The sequence below is a fragment of the Myotis daubentonii genome, chromosome 4 (assembly GCF_963259705.1).
Source record: "Myotis daubentonii chromosome 4, mMyoDau2.1, whole genome shotgun sequence".
Taxonomy (NCBI): domain Eukaryota; kingdom Metazoa; phylum Chordata; class Mammalia; order Chiroptera; family Vespertilionidae; genus Myotis; species Myotis daubentonii.
Genome location: NC_081843.1, coordinates 39,703,863 through 39,726,646, shown reverse-complemented (window position 1 = coordinate 39,726,646; position 22,784 = coordinate 39,703,863). Strand labels below are relative to the sequence as shown.

Below are 22,784 nucleotides of genomic sequence, written 5' to 3'. Positions count from 1 at the left end.
ACTACACAACTTTCTGCTGAACAGAATCAACCAAGAAATACCAGATGACATAGTCTTAGAAGGTGTTTCCAGGAAACCAGGGGGAGAAGTCCAGAAAACACTAGCTTCAGTGATATCAATGTGTATTTTCAGTTTCCTTTTAGGACTTCTTGGTTTAGTGGAGCATGCTGCGTCTTTTTCCCCTCCAGCACTGCAATAGTAATCCTGTCTTGTTCTGCTTTGTTCTGTGCTGTTTTCATTCTGTTTCTGATTGCCACTGATCTATTGGACGTTTGACCTCCTAAGAGTGGTTTACATGGAGAATGAAACCCAATCAAGTCAAAACCAACACTGCAATAAAGTAGATCTAAACCAAAACACTAAACGTTGCCAACTTAAAAATACTTTTCTTAACAAACCACTGAAGACAGCGATCTCAGACTTCCCGTGAAAGTCAAAGAGAACCATTTTTCCTTTACTTCCCACTTTTTAAAGGAACTGTCACAAAGAAATCAAAAAGTGCACCGATCTTAACTGACAGCTCAAACACGTTTCACAAATCAAGCCCACCAATGTCACCAGTATCTAGATCATTAGCAGCACCCCCAAAGCCCCATCTGTGTTCACGCCCCAGCCTGCCCGCCTAGGAAACTCCTACCCTGGTCAAACTCTAGATTAGCTTTGCTATCTTCCAACGTCACATAAATGGACTCATGCAGTGTGTGCGCTTTTGTCTGGTTTCTTTTGCTCCAAATTACTGGTGGGATTTATCTTCGTCTTCTCATGAGGCAACAGTTTGTTCACTGTCAATACTATATAAGCAATGCCTTTGTGTGTGTGTTGGTTTCAGGAGCATCTACACAAACAATTGTTCTGAGGAAACCAGGTTGAGACGCATGGATCCCAGTGTTAGAATATAAAGGCTTTAGTCAAAAGAGGGAACAGTGAATAAGATGACCTTTTGAAATAGCCTGAAATCAATTGTTAAGAAGCAGCTGTTTGAGGGAAGAAATGGAATAGTAAAAAGAGCTCTGTGAGATAAGCCAGAAAAACAGTCTTGGAAAGAAATGCCCAGAACCACGGCGGGGACCTTGGTTCAAAAGAAAAGGAAATTTGGCCTCTGAAAAGGTTTTGATTCAGGCTGGCTTTGCGCTCTTCAGCAAAACCTTTCTTCCTCTGCCTGTGAAGTTCTGCCCTCCAAGGCCAGTTGGTCTGAAGGCAGCAGCTCTGCGAGGGAGGTCTTGCCACACCTTCTCACACACTGTACGATATTTGACTGAACAATTCCTCGCCTAACAAAGCATTTGCATTCTCCTTCTACCTTTTAAAAACACAGGGTATCAAAAGCTCTCTGTGTGTTTTCCATATTTCCATTACTGTGAACTATCGCTTTGTGAAAGTTTGTAACTTACTAAACTGTTGTTACCAGCTGGTTCTGATATTTAAGACACTGAACTTTTTACTAGTGCTTCAGAAAACTACCTGCATTTAAAACATAACTTACTTTCATTTCATTATAAAGATTTTTATTAGCACAATTATCAAAATGGTCCCAGAAATACTGATTAATGCCATGTTATGAAAATAAAACTATCCCTTTCTTCCCCCCTTAAAAAAAATTCACACAAAACTTTCACTACTAAGAAAAAACTCATTCAAAGTTATTTACTACAGTTTTTAAAAGATATTAATTGATTCCAGTGAATTTGGAAAGTATTTATTCTGTGACTCTAAGCTTTCCTTTACATCTTTCTATTTACAGAAGGTTCACTAAACCTATCACAGATTTCCAGGATGCTGGCTTAAAATACCGGTATTCATCAGGAACAAGAATAGAGGTGTTGGAATACTTACCAGGGGTATTAGTAAGAGAGAGTAGGAGTGGTCTGCCAGCACATAGATAGTTTGAATTCTAGTTTTATAACCAAACCCAACATTCATTGCACTAAAATATCTATACTAATAAAAGGGTAATATGCTAATTAGACCGGATAGATTGAACATCTTCTGGTTGTCTGGTCCTCCTTTCAGACAAAGCCATCAGGCCAGCAGAAAGAGGTGGTTAGGGGTGATCAGGCAGGCAGGCAGAGTGGTTAGGAACGATCAGGCAGGCAGGTGAGCAGTTAGGGGCCATCAGGCAGGCAGGTGAGTGGTTAGGGGCGATCAGGCAGGTAGGCAGAGGCAGTTAGGGGCAATCAAGCAGGCAGGCAAGTGGTTAGGGACAATCAAGCAGGCAGGCAGAGTGGTTGGGGACGATCAGGCAGACAGGCAGGTGAGTGGTTAGGAGCCAGTGGTCCTGGATTATGAGAGGGATGTCCGACTGCCGGTGTAGGCCCAGATTGTGAGAGGGTGCAGGTGGGGCTGAGGTACCCCTGCCCCATGCACAAATTTTGTGCACTGGGTCTCTAGTAATAAATATTTTTCAAAAGGGTTGGGGGGGAGAGGAAATCATACAAACAAAAGGCTAATCTCCAAAGATGTAATGCTGAGTTTTAAAACCATCACCTAAAGCAATCACCTGGGAAACTTGTTTCTTAAAACTCTGATGCCCGAGCCTTATATCAAACCTATAGAATCAGGATCTATAAGAGTAGGGTATTTGTACAAGGTCACTGAGTAATTCTGAGACAACCAGGAAAGTTTGAGAACCATCATTTAAGAAAATGACTGGTCTCTAAAACAAGATTCATTAACCACTAGGTGGTGCCAGGTTATCAAAGATGGAACTTTCTGGAACATGAATTTTCCTTTCAGTATGCAATGTACTCATTTTCTTTTTCTCTCTCCACATGTACCCAAACTTTTAGAAAAGGGTAATGTCACACCAAAATAAACATGTCACTCAGTATCAGTTTGGCAGTTTTTCCTTGAAATCGTTTTGGTTATGACAGGCAAGCTTGTTCTGAGGGACTCAGGGCAGTGTTTCAGCACTCCTGCCCTTAGCATCTTCTTTTCTGGCTGCAAATGTTAGAAAGAAGAAAATCCACTGGGAATAGTGCCTGGTCAGCAATGAAGGATTGGATAAGAGAGAATGAAGTGACAAGTTCCTGAAAGCCATCCAAAACAATGACTTCGAAAATATAGAAGAATCATTAGTTTACTCATTTCTAACTCCCACTGCTTTTGTGCAAAAGTATTTGACAACTTCTTTAACAGTTTTATCCTTTCTTCTTTCTCAGACTTGTTTCATGTTAAAAAAAAAAAAAAAAAATCCTGTGTGGATGATAATCTCATTTCAAAATTTTTCTAAAGAATACATTTGTTTGAAAGTTGCTTCACATGTAGCCTTACATGTATTTCAATACTTTTTATTTGTAAATGTGCTTTGAACAGAAATGGAGTACAGCTCAGCAAGACAAATAATACATTTATTCTATTAATTCTACAAGTATCTATTGAGTAACTGTATGGTAGCAGGCATTGTGTTATATACTAGCAGAGAAATACAGGGCTGAGCAAAACAAACAACACAGAAGCTTTCGTGTACTTGCATTCTAGTTGGGAGAAACATCTGGGGAAAACAAAGAAAGTAAAAGAGCAAAATAATAAGAGAGTGACAACTCTTTTTTAAAAATAAAACAGACCGTTCAGGTAAGGCCCTCCAGAGAAATGGCTCTGGTACCCAGGCCTGAAGTGAATGTATACGGTTGTGAGCCAAAACTGAGCAAAAATAAGCTAAAGAGACACCTGAAATTGAGGAGGAAGTAGCAGAGAAGGATGCCAAGAAGAAGGAACTCCGTGAAGAGCAACTAGCCGGGCCAATGCTGCTGCCTCCAACCACACCACTGACAAAGATGTGGGTGCCAAGGAGGAGAGCCTGGGCTCAACCAATACTGCAAGATCTGCAGCCAAGCAGTCTACCAACTAAAGGTCATTGGGGAAGACCCATACCCACACAAGTTCCATGTAGATGTCTCGCTCACTCACTTCATCCAAGAACAAAGTCAACTGCAGCCTAGGGACCACCTGAGGGCCATCACCTTAAAGGTGACAGGTGGGATCCATGACAAAAGAGCTTCTGGGGAAAAACTCATCTTCTATGACCTCTTAGGAGCAGGGGTCAAATTGCAAGTTATGGCCAATTACAGGAATTATAAATCAGAAGAAGAATTTGTTTATGTCAATAACAACCTATATTGGGGAGACATAACTGGGGTTCAGGAGAACCCTGGGAAAACCAAAAAGGCTGAGCTGAACATCATTCCCAATGAGAGTTGAACATCATTCCCAATAAGACAGCACTCCTTGCTTGCATGTTACCTCATCTTCACTTTGGCCTTAAAGACAAGAAAACAGGATATTATCAGATACTTGGACTTGATTCTGAATGGTTTTATAAGGCAGAAATGTATCATCTGCTCTAAGATCATCACATTTATAAGAAGTCTCTTGGGTGAGTTGGGATTTTTAGAAATTGAAACTCCCATAATGAACACCATCCTGGGGGAGCTGTGACCAAGCCCTTTATCACCTACCACAATGAGCTGGTCATGAATTTATTTATGAGAGTTGCTCCAAACTCTACCATAAGATGCTGATGGCTGGTGGCATTGGCCGGGTTTATGAAACTGGATGCCAGTTCTGGAATGAAGGAATTGATTTGACTCCCAATCCTGAGGTCATGACCTGTGAGTTCGACATAGCCTACACAAGCTATCACGAGCTCATGGAAATCATGGAGAAATTATTTCGGGGATGGTGAAGCACATTAACAGCAGTGACAAGGTCCCCTACCATCCAGATGGCCCCAACGGCCAAGTCTATGAGACTGATACACTCCACCCTCCAGAGAGTCAGCAAGATAGAAGATCCTGAGAAAGCCTTGCAGGAGAAGCTACCAGACACTAACTTCTTCAAAACTGAAGAAACTCTCAAAATTCTTGATGATACCGGTGTGGAAAAAGCTGTTGAATGCCCTCCACCTAAGACAATAGCCAGGCTTCTTCATAAGCTTGTTGAGGAGTTCCTGGAAGTGGCACACATCAATCCTACATTCATCTGTGACCACTCACAGATAATGAGACCTTTGGCCAAATGGATATGACTGAGTGCTTTGTCATGAAGGAAATATGCAATGCCTACACCAAGCTGAATAATCCCATGTGGAAACAACAGCTTTTCAAAGAACAGGCCAAGGAAGCCAAGGTCACTGGCAATGATGAGGTCATGTTTATAGATGAAAACTTATGCACCACTCTGGAATACGGGCTGCCCCCCACAGCTGGCTGGGGCCTGGGCATCGGCCGAGTCACCATGTTTCTCACAGATGCCAATGACATCAAGGAAGTACTTCTGTTTCCTGCCATGAAACCCAAAGACAAGAAGGAAAAGGTAGTAATTGCTGATACACTGGAAAACACAACAGCTGGCACTTCTGTCTAGAAAATAATAATTGTAAGTCACATGATTCAGGTATTTTTGCAAAAGGTCAAGGACTGCAGGGAATTCTTGTACATTGCTATCTACTTGACTATTGTAGTTCAGTCACCAGAAGAGGGAAAAAGAATTAAGAATTCCTGTTTTACTCCTTGTTATTAAATAGACTGTCTCTAAAGAACAAGGAGGAGGAAGAGGAGAAAAAATAAGAAGAAGGGGAGCAGGAGGAGGACAAGGAGGAGGAGGAGGGGGTAGGAAAAGGAAGAGGAAGAAAAAAAGGAGGAAGAAGAAGAAGAAGAAGAAGAAGAAGAAGAAGAAGAAGAAGAAGAAGAAGAAGAATAAGAAGAAGAAAAGAAGACGATGAAAAGGAAGAAGAAGAAGAAGAAGAAGAAGAAGAAGAAGAAGAAGAAGAAGAAGGAGGAGGAGGAGGAGGAGGAGGAGGAGGAGGAGGAGGAGGAGGAGGAGGAGGAGGAGGAGGAGGAGGAGGAGGAGGAGGAGGAATCTATATATATAAAAGGCTAAGCAACCATCTAACCGTCCGACTGGTATCTATGACATGCAATGACCACCAGGGGGCAGACACTCAACGCAAGTAGTTATGATGCGCACTGACCACCAGGGGGGCAGATGCTCAACGCAAGAGCTGCCGAGCTGTGGTGACTTGGCAGCAGCAGTTCTCAGGTGACACTCCCCGGAACCAGAGAGGAGGGAGTCCGGGATGCATCACCTGAGAACCACCCTCGTGCAATCCGGGACCCCTTGGGGGATGTCGGAGAGCCGGTTTTGGCCCTATCCCTGCAGGCTAGGCCGAGGGACCCCACCTGCCGGAGGGACCCCACTCACTCTGCCACGGTGCCACCCCAGGTGCAGCTGGCCAGGGAGGGACTGCAGGAGGTTGGCTCCAGGGTGTGTCCTGCCCGTCTCACACAGTCTTGCCTTGCCAGCCACCTTCTAATTAATTTCCTTCCCATGTGCACTAATCTGTGCACCGGGGCACTAGTTAAAAATAAAGCAGAGTGGCCCTAGCCGCTGTGGTTAGAGTGTAAGGGCACATATCTTAGTTGCAAGCTTGGTCCCAGGCCCTGGTCCGGGCCCATGCAGGAGGCAACTAATCGATGTGTCTCTCTCACATCGATGTTTCTCTCTCGTTGTCTCTCTCCCACCCTTCCACTCTTTCTAAAAATCAATTAAAAAGATATCCTTGGGTGAGGATTAATAAAAATAAGTAAAGCAGAGTGATGTATAGTTCCTGCACAAGGTGGAACTGTTTTTGACAGGGTGGTCAGGAAAGGCATCCCTGAGGACGTGACATTTGCGCTAAGAGTTACCGGTGGCAGGAAGAGCTGGAGGCCCGGCTATCTAGGTGGAGGGCAGTGCAAATGCAAAGTCCTGGGGGCAGGAACAAGCCGGCACGTTGCAAACCAGGAAGAAAGCCAATACCGGGGAAACCATCAGCCAAATGAGGTTGGCAACGTGAACAAAGGCCTGGTCAGAGCCATAGATCGCAATTTAGATTTTATTTCTTGTGAAATAGGAAATCATCAGAAGGTTTCCAGGAGGAAAGTAACGTGGCCTAATTTTGTTTTTTCCCCCAAGATCATCTGGGCTCCTGATGGTGGAGGGACACAGCTGAATTTAGAAGGCGCCCGTAGTAGGCTTTCAGGTTGCGGAGATGGCTATAGAAGGCCTCAAGTTCCCTTTTTTGTCTGCGTAGCACCCATGTGGCTTATGAAGAGTTGCCTAACCAATGACTGTGCTACATACCCATACATGGAATGGGAAGTCGGCTTTAAAAAAATTGGGCACAAATTACATAATCAAATTATTACTGTATTTATAACTTCGTCACCAATCATATGTGCGATTGGTATCTGTCCACATCATGCAAAATCTCTGAACTTTCATTGCTGTGGCTGTTAATAATAAGGCAGTAAAATGAGGGTTAATATTTACTAAAGCTGTGACCCGTAACTCAAAGTTTCTAAATCAGCAGAAAGTATTTTTACCAGTGATCAAAAGGACCTCAGGCTAACTTTCCTCAAAACAATAGCTTCTGATTTTTTTCTAATCTATTTCTTCAACTGTAAGGTTAGACAGCAGAGAGAAATAACAGAGCTTTGCTGAGGGCCTTTTCTCATCACCGTTTTGCAGAAAAGAAACTGGAATACGGGGACGTTAACCCTTGGCGTCGGAGGCTCCTAACACGATGGGCTTGAGGCGGGATCAGAAGCCAGCTTTGTCTTACGCTGAAGGCGTGCTATTCCTTCGGTGCAAAATCCTGCAGTGCAGTCGATAGGAAGGGAGGAGAAGGACTTGCATGACAGCCCTGAGAAAAGTGAGTGGTGGGCACTGCTGTAAGCTTCGTGCGGGGAGACTAAGAGGAGCGGGAGGACTGGGGGAGGCTGGAAGGGGGGGGGGGAATGCGGTGGCAATCGTTGACAGGGCTACCAAATACAGTTTTGAGCTCTTTAATAGTGTCACCTACCCTACCCTACCACTATTCTTTCTTATTTCTTCTGATAACAGCCCTCTTAAATATATTAGGCCATTACCCCAGGAAGACCCTACCGCACTCCCTAAGTCCCTCCTGATCACTTATTAAAACTGAAGACGCTCAAAGTTCCATTCATTTAGCTCAAGCAGTTAACAATAGTTCAGATTTAATTTCCCCTGGGAAGAGCTATTAGCTTCTTACCCTATTAGTAATATGAATATCGGATATGAAGCAGTTCGCTATTGCTGAATAACAAACTACCTCAAAACCTAGGAGTTTAAAACAATTGTTTATTATTTCTCACGAGTCTACAGGTTGGCAGGTAGTTCTACTGACCTAGTCCAATTAGATGTTGGGTGGGCTCAGTCCTGTATCTGTGGTCAGGTAACAGGTCATCTGAGAGCTGAGTGGTCTTTGATAGATGGAATAAATCAACTCTGCTCCGTGTGGTCTAATGCTCTGATTCGGCCATGTTGTCATGGTGACCACAGAGAAACCAGAGAGGAAGCAGAAACATGCAAGGCTTCTTCAGGTCTCGATTCAGACTGTTACATTATTTTTGTCACATTGTATTGGCCAAAGCAAGTCACAACACCAGCCCAACTTAGAGTGGGCAGAGACTACAAAGTTATCAGGCAAAGGGTATGGATACATAGAGGCCATTAAATTAATTGAAAGCATCAATGCCTTCAATCTAACACAGGATGAAAGAGCAAACTTCAATTGAAAGAGTAGAAAAGGGGAGATAAAGAATAAAAGTGATTTGCATTCCCAGGAATCTCATGCATGGAAATCTCTTGTTCTATTATCTAGTCTTGACCTCAAGCAAATTGTACTCTTCCTTCTCATTTGTAAAATGTCATCCTAATATTTCCTACCCAAGAAAATCATATCCTCACGTACATATTGGTTTACAATGGTCTTAGATTAAAATTAACTGCATACTTAAAAATATTTAATCATCTTAGTTCAGACAATTAGATTATTGTTTGATACAAAGTAAGTACCCTTTAATGACATTTTATTCTTCTTCTAATTAATGCGCACCTTTAGTGTTTGCATTAATGACATGGAGGAACAGCTATAAAGAAGGAAGAATTTAAAAAGATCAACTTCCCTGTGAGTTCACTTTCTAGCCTGACAGGTTTATCATCAGTAAATATTTATTGAGCCCCCATAGTGAGGAAAGATCCATGATGAAGACATTATAAAACATGTTGTAAAAAAAAAAAAAAGCCTATTCTGATTATAGAAAGCACAGATGAGACAAGGGTGATAAAATATTAATAACATTTAACAACGAATATCAAAGTTGTTAACTTAGGTAAATTTAATTTAAATAGTGTATAGTCATAAACTTAAAGGAGTAAACTGAAGACCATTTAGGGGAAACTGGGGTGGAACCTAATATCCTCACCACCTTCTCGAGTGAGGACAGACGTTGGGACTGGAGTGAGACAGGTCATCATGAGTAAGGGGTCAGTAAACGTGACCCCGCACCAGCATCAAGATAAGATAAAGCTCCTGAGGAGAGAAGGTAATATTATCTTAGGAGTTACATGCAATGTCTCTACGTGGTCATTTGCTGACCCACAGATGTGGGTTTCAGGTGTGGTTGAGCCGGTCCAGCTGAGCACACTTGGAAAGAGAAACCTTCAGGAGAGCAACAGGCCACTGGCGGAAAGGGCTGTCATTGGCCAGATCAGGAGTCAACTCAAAGCTTCTTCCTGGCACTCCACAGAGTTCCTGAAGATCAGCTGGCTTCTAGAAGATGTGGAGAAGACAGCAGTCCCTGCCAGCAAACAGTACCCAGCAGACAATCCAACCTCAAGTTCTGATCTGGAAGACTATGTTCCCTGGAAAGAAACTGAAAATAGATACAGACCTGAAATCGTAAGTGACAGGTCTCCGACCTGGAAAAAAAAACAACAGTTGAGAGTCGAATGCTGCCTCTTTGCTATCTATAACGTCTTTTTGGAATCTGTAGGACAGAATGTCTCCTTGTGCAGGAGGTCTTTGGTTGCCCACTGGGGGCATTTTTCCTGTTTATCGTCAAGGGCTTGGGCACAAATAAGAGTGGCCCCGCATGCTTTAATGTCCTCTGGGACAGCCTGACGGTGCATTTTGCCTGTAGGCTTACTGCATAGAAGAATTGGCAGAGTTTGTGGTTTTTCATGTTATACGAGCTGAAGAAAGAGAAATCAAGAGGGAGGCATGAGCAATGCCAGCAAAGGCTTAAAAAGCGTGGCTGTTGCCCTAGCTGGTTTGGCTCAGTGGATAGAGCGTCGGCCTGCAGATGGCAGGGTCCTGGGTTTGATTCCGGTCAAGGGCACATGCCTGGGTTGTGGGTTTGATCCCCAGTGAGGGGCATGCAGGAGGCAGCTGATCAATGATTCTCTCTCATCGTTGATGTTTCTATCTCTCTTACCTCTCCCTTCCTCTCTGAAATCAATTAAAAAAAAATTATTTTTTTTTAAAGCGTGGTTGCCATCTGGGACACAATTCGTTCAGAACTTGGTCTTTCCCAGTGAAGGGAAAAAGGGTTCAGAACACACTTGCACTTTCACACTTGCCATGTCAGCTCTGTAAGTCCTGGTTTTAACTTCCTTTCATCTAAAAAGATGGGTTTGGTTTTAGGTTACATTTCTTTGGCTTCCTCGTAAACAGACACTACGAGTTAGGCTTTGGGTTTTTTAGCTTTTGCTTTATTTTCTAGTTTAAATCTTGTGCAACTATTAGCAGAGTACTAAGTACATGTATTTATTTTTTAAAATTCCTCTAGAATCCCAACTACAATTGCTTAAATAAGCCTCAAAGAATCCTATCATCAAAGGAAAGAGAATTTTATGGGAGGTTGTTCGGCTCAACCCAGACCAGGGGCAATAAAGAGAAAGCCTCCAGGGAGACACATGAACGCACAAACACGGTGTGTGAGGCGTGATGGAAACAGGAAACACACGATGAAATGTAAATGGGCTGAGGAGACGGGGAGCCACGTGCTTTGTTTCTCTGGGAGGAGGCCTGTGTGTAACAGTGGAAAGATATGCGGCTGTGGATTCCACAGATCTGCCTCAGAATGCCAGCTCTGCTGCTGTTTAACTGAACGTGTGGGCTAGGAAAAGAGACAATGTCTCTTCAGTTTGGCTTCTTATCTCCAAACTGAGGAGAAATATACCTATTTCCTGGTGTTGTTAGGAGGTTATAATTAAGTTCCCTTCCACTCTTAATCTTCCTCCCTGAGAATCTAATAAGAATGGAACACAGTCTGCCAGAGAAACAATCTAAGTCTCTGAATCGCCAAACCCCAACCTACCCTGCAGAGCTTTCCCGGGTGCGTAGGGCAGATGTAGAAGTCAGGTACTGGGTCACCAGCAGTCTCAAAATAACATCTGACCTGCCTGGGCTAAATGCTCACTCTGGCTATGGTGGAGTTGGTAAGCTGTGACTGTGTTTCAGTCTCAGCTTTCTCACAAACAAGCTGCGGACATGGCTTATGTTCACCAAGCTCTCTCTCGGTGCCTCTCCGCCTTCTCTTCTGCGAAATAAGGATAAACCTCTACGAGATCATGTCCACTATTGCACACAGCTCGTCCAACTTGTTACCCAATTGGGTTATTTTCTGCATTTTTTCGGTAACGGGTAGAGAATATTTTTCATTTGGTTATTAGTCATGTGCATTTTTTCTTGCATAATTTGTGTGCTTTTGACCTGACTTACATCTTAAGAGATCCTATGAGCTAAATTCTCAAGACTAAACGATCACAGACAGCACCATCTCAGTCACCTCTTCTGAATTCAGCCCATCCTCACAGTCCTTCACTGTTTCAGAAAAATCGCAGGATGGTCACTAAATTGAAGGAATAGAATCAACAGTAACAAAGAAACATATTAGTATATGAACTCCTTCTCTTTGCCTATCTTTAAGAGCTGATAGTTCAGCCCAGCCTGCATAGCACAGTGGTTGAGCATCAGCCTATGAACCAGGAGGTCATGGTTCAATTCCCAGTCAGGTCACAGGTTTCATCTCCAATGTGGGGTATGCAGGAGGCATCGGATCAGTGATTCTCTCATCACTGAGGTTTCTATCTCTCTCTCCCTCTCCCTTCCTCTCTGAAATCAATAAAAATATATTTTAAAAAAAGATGGTAGTTCATGCTCTTCTGAAGGCCTAAAGATTCTGAGAGAATCATAATGATTAGTCTTCTTTGTTATCACCGTTGTTACAAACAAGGGAAATAACCACCTAAAAAACATGAGTTCAGGATTATCAGGAAGAGTAAAGGGAAAATACCAGAAATCTTGGCCCAGGACTTATGTAGACATGTATTAAAAATAATGAAAACACATGTCTTCAAGAGGGACAGTGATGATCAAATGCATCATTTCTAAATAAGTTTCTAATTATATTGCTTAAAATGATTAGCCAGACATAAACCCTAACATTTATGGTCAATTCATTTTCAACAAGATGGTTCAATAGGAAACGAACAGCCTTTTCAATAATAGCGCCCAGAAAACTGGCAGAAGTGTGAAATGCCAGGACAACATACAAAAGAATGAAGTGGAACCCCTCCCTCACAACACGAACAGGAAGGAAGTCAGGGAGGATTAAAGAACTTACACTTACATAAATGCTAACACTATAAAATCATTGAAAGCATAGAAGTAAATCTTCATGACCTCGGGTTAGGCAATTATTTCTGAGGTACAATACCATAAGCACATGTGATAAAAGAGAAGATTGATAAATTGGACATTATCTAAATTAAAAGCTTTTGTGCTTCCAAAGACACCTTTGAAAAAGTAAATATTTGGAAATCATATATCTGATAAGGGACTTGTATTCAAAATATGTAAAGGATTCAACTCAATAATAAAAAGTTTGAAAATGGGCAAAGGATTTAAATAGCTTTTTCTCCAAAAGATATATAAATGGTCAATAAGCACAGAAAAGATGCTCAATATAATCAGTATTAGGAAAATGCAAATTAAATGTATAATAAGATACTGCCATCCACTAAAATCACTATAATCAAAAAGAAAAAAATGTAAGCGTTGGCAAGCATATGGAGAAATTGGAACCCTCACCCATTGCTGGTTAGAAAATAAAATGTTGTGGTAACTTTGGAAAGAGTTTGGCAATTCCTCAAAAAGTTAAAAACAGCCCTAGCTGGTTTGGCTCAGTGGATAGAGCGTCAGCCTGTGGACTGAAGGATCTCAGGTTCAATTCTGGTCAAGGGCACATGCCCGGGTTGTGGTCTCAATCCCCAGTAGGGGGTGGGCAGGAGGCAGCCGATCAATGATTCTCTCTCATCATTGATGTTTCCATCTCTCTCTCCCTCTCCCTTCCTCTCTGAAATCAATAAAAAATATATATTTTTTAAAAAAAGTTAAAAACAGCAATTTCATTCCTAGGTATACTACCAAAATTATTGAGAATATATATCCACACAATACTTGTACACAAATTTCCATAGCAGCATTACTTGTAATATCCAAACTGGAAACAATCCAAATAGCCATCAACTGAAGAATGGATAAATAAAATGTGGCAGATTCATACAATGAAATATTACTTGGTCGTAAAATAGATGAAGTACTGATTCATGCTATAACACGGATGAAATTTGAAAGCATACTAAGTGAAAGAAGCCAGTCATGAAAGATCATATAGTTTGATCCCATTTGTATGAAATGTCCAGAATAGGCACTTTCTTTCTCTATAGATGAGATATGGAATGTCTCATCTATAGAGACAAAAAGCACATTAGTAGGTTGATTAGTGGTTGTCTAGGGCAAAAAAGGGGAGATGTAGGGGAGTGAGGAGTAACTCCTAATGGGTGCACAAGGCTTCTTTTCAGAGCGATGAAAATGTGCCAAAATTAACTACAAATTGGTAGTCACAAAACAGTCCTGGGATGTAAAGTACAGCATAGGAAATATAGCCAATAATATTGTAAAACTATGCATGGTGCCAGGTGGGTACTTGAAATGTCATGGAGACAATTTTGTTAAGTATATGATTATCTAACTGCTAGGCTGTACCCCTGAAACTAATACAAAATAATCTTGAATGTACACTGTAATAGAAACTTGAAATTTAAAAAATATTTGCTAAGAGCCTGGCCAGCATGGCTCAATGGTTGAGTATCGACCTATGAACCAGGAGATCATGGTTTGATTCCCAGTCAGGGCCATGCCTAGCTTGCAGGCTCAGGCCCCAGTAGGGGGGTGTTCAGGAGGCAGCCAATCAATGATTCTCTCTCATCATTGATGTTTCTATCTCTCTCTCCCTCTCCCTTCCTCTTCGAAATCAATAAAAATATATTTTTTTAAACTGCTAAGAGAATACAACTTAAATGTTCCTGCCAAAAAAATTAAAGAGAAATAGGTGGAAAAAAGAGAGAAACTATTCTAAAATTAGATGATGGTAGCTATGTAACTCTATAAAAACATACTAGGAACCACTAGGTTATACACTTTAAACAGGTGGATTTTATGTTATATAAATATCTTAAGCTGTTTTTACAACCTTCAAAAATAGTTATTTTAAATAACACCCTATGGTTTTGTTTAAATGTTGGTAACAATAATGGTAACACCTCCTGAGTGCTTATTACAGGCCAATATTCAAAGTCTTTACAAGTATTAACTAATTTACTTTCCCAACAAACCTATTAGATACATGCTATTATTTTCCCCATTTTACAGATTAAAAAATTAAAGCTATTAAGTGGCACTGTAAGAATTCACCACCAATCAGAAAGGATATATGCACCCCTATGTTCATAGCAGCACAATTCACCATAGCTAAGATCTGGAAATAGCCTAAGTGCCCATCAGTAGACGAATGGATTAGAAAACTGTGGTACAACTACACAATGGAATACTATGCTGCTCTAAAAAGGAAGGAACTCTTACCATTTTCAACGTCATGGATGGAACTGGAGAGCATTATGCTAAGTGAAATAAGCCAGTCAATAAAGGAAAAATACCACATGATCTCACTCATTCATGGACAATAGAGACCATTATAAACTTATGAACAATAATAGATACAGAGGCAGAGCTGCCTCAAACAGATTGTCAAACTGCAGCGGGAAGGCCGGGGAGGGTTGGGGGGCAGGAGGTAGGGGGGTAAGAGATCAACCAAAGGACTTGTATGCATGCATATAAGCATAACCAATGGACATAAGACACTGGGGGATAGGGGAGGCTAGGGGACTGTCTAGGGCGGGGGGATAAAATGGACACATATGTAATACCCTTTGTAATATTTTAAGCAATAAATAAATAAATAAATAAAAAAGAAAGAAAAAAAAAGAATTCAAACATAGAGTCTGTGCTTTTAAGTAAAATATGTACTGGCCCTGGAATCCAAGAACAAACTATGGGGAGGAAATCCCTGATTTTCAGAAAACTCGGGAAATCTATATAATAAAAGGCTAAGCGACCATTATGGCAGAACTACCAGTCATTATGATGTGCACTGACCACCAGGGGGCAGATGCTCAGTGCAGGAGCTGCCCCCTGGTGGTCAGTGCGCTCCCACAACGGGAGTGCTGCTCAGCCAGAAGCTGGGCTCACAGCTGACAAGTGCAGCAGTGGTGGCAGGAGCCTCTCTCTTCTCCGCAGCAGCACTAAGGAGCAGCGAGCTGAGCAGTAAGGAGCAGCGAGCAGGCAAGTGGTAAGAAGCGAGGGGTCCCGGACTGCGAGAGGGTGCAGGCAGGGCTGAGGAAATCTCCCCTGCCCCCAGTGCACAAATGTCATGCTCCGGGCCTCTAGTTTTAAAATATTGTATTCATGAGAGAGCCTAAGAAAGTTAATGCCTAAGAGTAAAAAAAAAAAAAAAAATTTTGTTACTGCATACAATACCAATGGAAAACAAAAGATTGTAGATTGTGTGATTGTGTCCCTCTCTTGTCCTGGATGAAGACAATAGAAAACTCTTGCTGGGAGTCCCTGGCATGGGTTCCATTCTCCCCTGAGTGACAGGAGGAGGAGTTCCGCAGAGCAGCACTGTGTGAGCAGGAGCCAGATTACCAGGCCAGGAGTGGAGAGAGAGGCAGGAAGGCAGCCCTCGCTCTGCCACTTATTATTCATGTGACTTTCGGTAAGTCACCGAACCCCTCTGGGCACATAGATCTATGACACCAAAGTGTCTTTATCAGATGCTTCCCAGGGTCCCTGTTTGTTTCATCATCTATCATCTAGTTTCCAGAATAATCTCAAAAACATTTTGGCCAGTGTTCTGTTTGCTCCCAAACAAATCTTCCTCAAACCTGTGTCATGGATTTCTCCAAATATGTCTGGTTTTCTGTCAATGACTCCAGCCCCTGAAGCTCCCCTAGGCGGGAGAGAATGGAAAAATGTGTATCTTTGTACCTCGTGTTGGATGGTAAGGTCCCTTGAAAATAGTAAAAATCTATTCAGTAAATGTTGGATATACTTGCAGGATTATCAAATGATTTTAACAGTTCTTTAGAGCAAAACATAATTTTGATGATGCTAAAATGTTCACTGTGATTATCTCTGGGGGCTGAGAATTACAGATGATTTTGTAATTTTCTTCTTTATATTTTGTGCATTTTGTTTTATAAACAAATTGTGTGTGTTAAAAGCCTTATGGCACAGCAGTAGAAATGCAGTTAATGTCACTGAACTGTGTATATATTACCATGATAAAAACAATACCAAAAATATCTTTTATGGGGGTATTTTAAAAATCATATGGCATTCATAAATATTCCTCTGGAAAGAATTGCCAATTTGTATAAAATCAAACAAAGGCAGATTATACAACTACTATGCAATTTGTCAGAATATAATGGTATTTAAATCAAAGAACACAGTTATTTTAATCTGCTAAGTCTGGGGCCAAACTCTTATGTTTTACTAAACACCAGAGTTGGGTGGTTAAGTGTTTAGAGTGGTGTGAGGGAGTCAGCTCATTCTGGCTCAAAAGAGCTAATTATCAGCATCTCTTTCCAAAGTTCTGTTCAGTGGCATCATTTTGTAGCTTACATCAGCCATGCTGGGAGTATTTTCACTCTGGACATTGGCAAATACTACAAATCAGAGCTCCCCCACCCAGGAAAACCAGCTTAGCAGCACACCACTGTTTAAATAATAAATATATCAATAGATAGAAATTTACATGCACAACATTTTTTAAATCAACTATCTCAACTCATTTTATAAATTTAAGCAAATGTTATTGAGAGCAGTGGAATAGACTTGCCCAAGTGAGTGTGGGACTAGAATAAGTACATGGGTCTTCAAATTTCTTTCCCTTAGATCACAAACACCAAATGCACAGAAAGAAAGATTGCCTTAAGTCTGCTACTGCTGTGTTTACTAAAACGGCTGGATCAACTTGCTAATCTTCCTGGAGGCTCAGCTCCTCTAAAGTCACCAATTGCTGCAGAGACTAATAGTTTTCTGTCCAGGGAAACACAGTGTCTCTGCATCCTCTCAGAGAAGGGCTCACAACTTTAAGGGAGGAACGAGCCTCCTCTCCAATATTTACTGGGAACCACAGAGTAAAGGAGCTTGAGGTGAGGGGAAGGGACTTTAGATATGATCTGGTCAATTATTTAGACTGGAATATTCCATGATGCTTGGCGGGGGCATTTACACCAATATCAACATTCCTAGTCCCACTTGCTCTCCCTCTGAGATGAGGTGTTCCGCAGCCACATGCAGACACACAGCTGATGTCACATTCAGAAAGGAAATCCTATCTCTCAATTATAGCATAACTGGTGGCCCAGTGCACAAATTCATACACACTGAAAGGAAATTAATTAGAAGAAATATTTTAATATCGCTATTCTCCCTTTCTCTAATAATAGAAGTGCCAACCAAATTCACAATCGACAATGATAGATCAAAACACACACATGCGATTGGCGCCAGCAAGAGCTTTATATGTCTCGTGCATGCGCGAGTCAACTTAGCTTTTTATATACATAGAATAAACTTGCTTAATTAGACCTGCTTTCTGACGTAGCTAAACTTTTTCCAGCCCAGTGAAGCACCCCAACTTCTCTTTCAGGTCATTGTCAGCAACACAGCAGTAAATATAAACATGAAGCACATTATTATTGTAGATCACACAGGGAGAACAAAGGATAAAATATTTAACTGCAGCAGTGTTTGACTATATTCTGTGCAGTGAGAAAACCTGAAGTCATTTTTAAGGTCCACCATTTCTTCTTTTCAGTCGGGTCAAGTTTCTAAGCTTTCTAAATCTCTGTTTTCCGGCTAATGAAAAGAAAATAGGATTCCACTGAGTCTCCTATCTACCTACTCCAGGACTTCTGTGAGGATCAAATGAGATGAGGCATGGGAAAATGCTCCACAGACATTTGCACCTGACTATAAAGCAAGTCATGTTCCTGGGTGGAAGAAACTACAAGGAGGCTAGTCATGGCTAGGGAGAGGAAGCCAGGTGTTGCTATGCGACGTCATTACCCGACGCCCACAGAAACCATTTCCGGGCTGGGCTGGGCTGAGGGCCTCATTTTGCACCATGGGGTCTCAGCAGCATAGGCTGCGATTTGGCGGTCTGTCACTGGGGGGTGGTGGCGGGGCCTGTGTCCCACTTGGGGGAAGCTGCGTGTTGCTTTGTGGGCGCCGGGTCCACAATGGTGTTTCTCTGTGCGCTTCACAACAGCTTCTGCATTGAGCATCTGCCCCCTGGTGGTCAGTGTGTGTCATACCGACAAGTTGGACAGTCGGACACTTAGCATATTAGCCTTTTATATGTATATAGAGAAGACTTCATTCAACTTTAGGGAAAATATAACCAGTTCAAATCATAATCTTCCTCTTCCTCATCATCCATAGTATTTTCTGGATGCTTACTATGCCCAGGCTTCATACTTAAATTTTCCATTATCAAGTCCTCACAGTGGCCTTTTGAGGAAGACGCTATTATTACTGCTTTTACAGAGGCTTGGAAAGGTCAAGTGCCTTTCTAAAATAACACAGCAAGGGAATAATATAGCCACCCTTCCAATCTAGGCAACCTGACCCCCCCAAGCCCACACTCTAAACCACAACATCACACAGCCCACTCCAGGATCATGGGAACATTCACATTACACCCCAACACTAGCTTTCCACTTATGGCCGTTCCATGATGAAGTCTGAATCTCCAGGTAACTTCACCAGACTGTATGCTTCTTTACCCAGACGGCAATAGTATATGCTTAGAGTATACAAACTAATTTTTGTTGTTGTTATTAAACGTCACCAAAGGATATCTTTTTCCATTGATTTTTAGAGTGAAAGGGAGCGGTAGAGAGAGAAAACCAGAGAGAGAGCGAAACATCAATATGAGAAAGACACATCGACTGGTTGCCTCCTGATTGTGCCCTGAGTGGGCCAGATCAAACCTGCAATCCAGGTATGTGCCCTTGACTGGGAATTGAACCCGAGACCCTTCAGTGCATTGGCTAATGCCCTAACCATTGAGCACACCGGCCAGGGCCAAGCTAATTCTATTAATACTATCCTGAACACAGCATAATCCAGCAGATAAATCTTAAGGCGCGATTATTTATAATATTACCTAGTTGTAGAGGAAATCCAGTTTATTTATAAATAGAAATGTATATTTGGAAAGCTCAATTTTGAAGCCCTTCTTATTTGGTGTTTTCAGTTTGGTCTTGTGCCTCAATTCCAAGTCCCACGCCTGCAGCAGGAGGAGGAGAATATACAGGCATGAATTCCCCAACCCCCATCTAGGCATCAGTAGGTATATTAGTTCCTTATGTGTGGACTTCAGAATGGTTGGATATCATAACCAAAGATTATCTTCATTGCACAAGATTAAACTCTTGGAGTTATCTATGGACCTTGTTTCACTGGAGACAAAAAAAGAATCTTACAGTCAAACTTTCATGAGTGGAGTTAAGGAAAGACAATGAGAGCTGGAGAAGACATTCAGAATCACCTAGGCTGGGGTTTTAAACGCAAATGCAGGTCATGAGAACAAGTAACGCAAAGCAGGCAGAGTGGGCAGCGAGGGAGACCGCGCCAGGCGGCTGCAGAGGCCGGCCTCGTCACAGGGAGCACGCCACTCGGCCCCAGCCAGCCATTGCCTGTCATACTCTTTCTTGCCAGATCTGATTCTCCAGGCAAGGCCAGAGGGCCAGGTTTTCTATGAAATGTATAAAAATATCTACTTATAAAATGTGGTAAAGGCCAAAAGGAACATGTCAGCAGGCCTAATCTGGCCTCGTATCTATCTCTTCCTTTGGTAGAAGAGGAAAAAGGTCTAACTGAACTTACCAAGTGGGAGAGCCCAAATTCGTTATTCTCTTTTCTGTGGCAGACTCTCTTTTACAATCTCTATTTATAAAAATGTAACATCGTCACTTATTGGAGAGCATCAGAAAAATGCGATATTGCAATCATTGGTAATCTTACTTAAAATTGTCTTCTCGTCGGTTTTTGTCTTGTTTGGTTATGGGTTGTTGTTGTTTTTATCTCAATTTCCATGGAAGGATATAAAAGGTCTCTGCTACCTTTATTTTGGTTGTGTTTAAGGTGTTATCATAGATGCTTCTTTCTTTCTTTTTTTTTCTTCTTTGCTAGTGGGTATGCTCCTTTTATAGCTATATTTACATAAATGTCCTACTCCAGTTGTTTATCTTTGATTGCCTGGTCTCTGTTTTCCCTTTTACAAAATAAAAATGAAAGCTGTGGCAAAGGCTAGGAATGCACTGAGCAGAGTTCATGTCTAAACGGTTTGGTGGAGGGCGGGGGGGTTACCCGGTGGCAGCTCTGTGCCAGCATCAGTGAATTTACATCACAGAATTGCTACACAGCCGTCTACTGCCACTCATCTTAAAAAGAAAGCAGTCAGACAGGATCTTACTCCTGTTTGAACATAAAGTCTGAACCTAACTACCAGCAAGTTTGGAAAGATTTAGCATAGGCATCCCCTATCAAGAAGTGAAATTCAGCGGGCAAGGCACGGGTGGGCGACTCCTGCCCTCAGAGAGCGCGAGGTAGCCCCTCCCACCAGCATCTGCAGTTTAAAAGCTAATGTCATTGGGGAGGGGGTGGCCACCGCACCTTTCTGCCACTTCTCTCCCCATCTCGTGGTTTCACTTACCTTTCTGGATCTTGAAGGCGTTTGAGTTTGTGACCCCTGCTCTAGACTTTCAGCAATCTCCTCTTTAACACAATTTCTTATGATAAGAAATTAACTCAACAACTTACATAAGAGTTGAGTCAATACTGTTTCAACGACTTCAGAGCTGCTTCCCATAAACTGGTAGTTGCTGCCTAAATGAAATGACCATATCAACAGATGACTGCAGTAACGAGTCACCTCATCTCTTTCTGCTTCCAAAGCATTAGCCACATGGCCACCAAACAAAACTGTCATCATTGCATTCCCATTACTTACAAGATAAAGCTTGAACTACCCACTGGCACTCAGGGTCCTTTGTAATTCAGCCTCCATCTAAATGACCAAAATTATTCCCCTCCCTCACCAGTAGTTTCCCACTCACACACACACCTGGCCCATGTCTCTTTATTTGTTCATGAGCCCTACTCCCTTCCCCTTTTGCCTCTCCAAAGACTCCCCATTCTTCATAGCTCAACTTAAACTCTACCTTTTCCATTAGGTTTTCTAAACCATTCCAGTCTCAAATGAGCTTGCCTCCTTTTGAATGTCAATGCTCAGCTAACATGTATTGAATGAATAAATAAATTCTGTCATGAACACATTCTTATGACCACTTAATTAGGGCCAACTTGCTTAACCTTTTTAAGATATAGCTTTATCATCTGTAAAAATGTACTTTGGGCAAGGATTAAATGAGACATTATTACGTATCTAGCAGAGATGCCACATATTCTCAAAGACATCAGGTATACAGACTCAAGAAATACTAGCTTGATTTACTGCCTTCCTTCCTTTTTTATTGGTAACTTTTCAAATGTGCACACTGTCTCTTCCTAGCTACATTATTGGAGCAAGGACCTGTTTCTTAAAAATTTTTTTGTATCACACTGCAGCTGGCATAGAGCCTGGCTAATAAATATTGTTGGTTGAGTGAGTACTAAGAAAGCTTCTCTGTTAAAAAAAGATATTTCCAAAGCCTGGCTGCTGACACTGGAATGTGCTCCTTTACAAACATTTTGTTCTAAATTAAGCATTGCCTCCAGTTAAAGTCCAGTCTTCCCTGGGAGACAGCAACATTATATTTCATGATTTATTAGTACCTGTGCACATTAGACTTTTTTGGTTACGAGGAGCAGAAACTGCCTTGCAGGTTATTGCTATTATATGAGGTATGGTGATGAGTCTGTTTAATCTAACACATAATAACTTATTTAATGTTTTTCCAATATAACCACAACATAGAAGTAAGGGGGAGAGAGAAATACGGATATTGCACCATCAAGGAAGGACAAGGAGAGAAGCTGGGTGCAGGATACCATCAGAATTGAAGCAAGACAGCACTGGGATGCAGCTGTTCCCCAGCACTAACAGGGTTCCTCAGATACAGAGCATTCAGCGTAAAACCAGGAAAATCCCAGACACACAGGGAAAAGTTGGTCATCCTATTAGGCACCAGTGAAATCTCACCGAAAGACACTTTGTCTAATTTCAAAAGTGTGGTTAGAGTCCACTGCTCGCAGAGCAGCACAAACCTGTCCCTACCTGGTTATCAGCTGGTTAGAGCAAAGTGCTCAAGAGGCCAAGGCTAAAGGTTTGATATTCCAGGAAAACTTTGCTCCCTTCCACAATCAGAATCTGTGTACCTTGCTTAAGGCAGTCCTTCTCCAGTGCCATTGACTAATCACCAGGGAAACGAGAGAGCACAGCTACTTGGACCAAATCTTTCACTGCTGCTAGGAACAGGGTGGACAGACACTGGTGTTTTCCCTGTGGGTGAATATTAAA

The 22,784-nt window shown here is 41.9% G+C and overlaps 1 long non-coding RNA gene and 1 pseudogene across 1 annotated transcript in view; one reads left to right on the top strand and one right to left on the bottom strand.

The window, feature by feature from the left end:
• The window catches only part of LOC132233310 (uncharacterized), a 168,358-nt gene that overhangs the window by 95,880 nt on the left and 49,694 nt on the right, over nt 1–22,784 (bottom strand). The gene's annotated exons all lie outside the window — the stretch shown is intronic.
• Nucleotides 3,589–5,361, top strand: LOC132232491 (lysine--tRNA ligase-like; annotated as a pseudogene).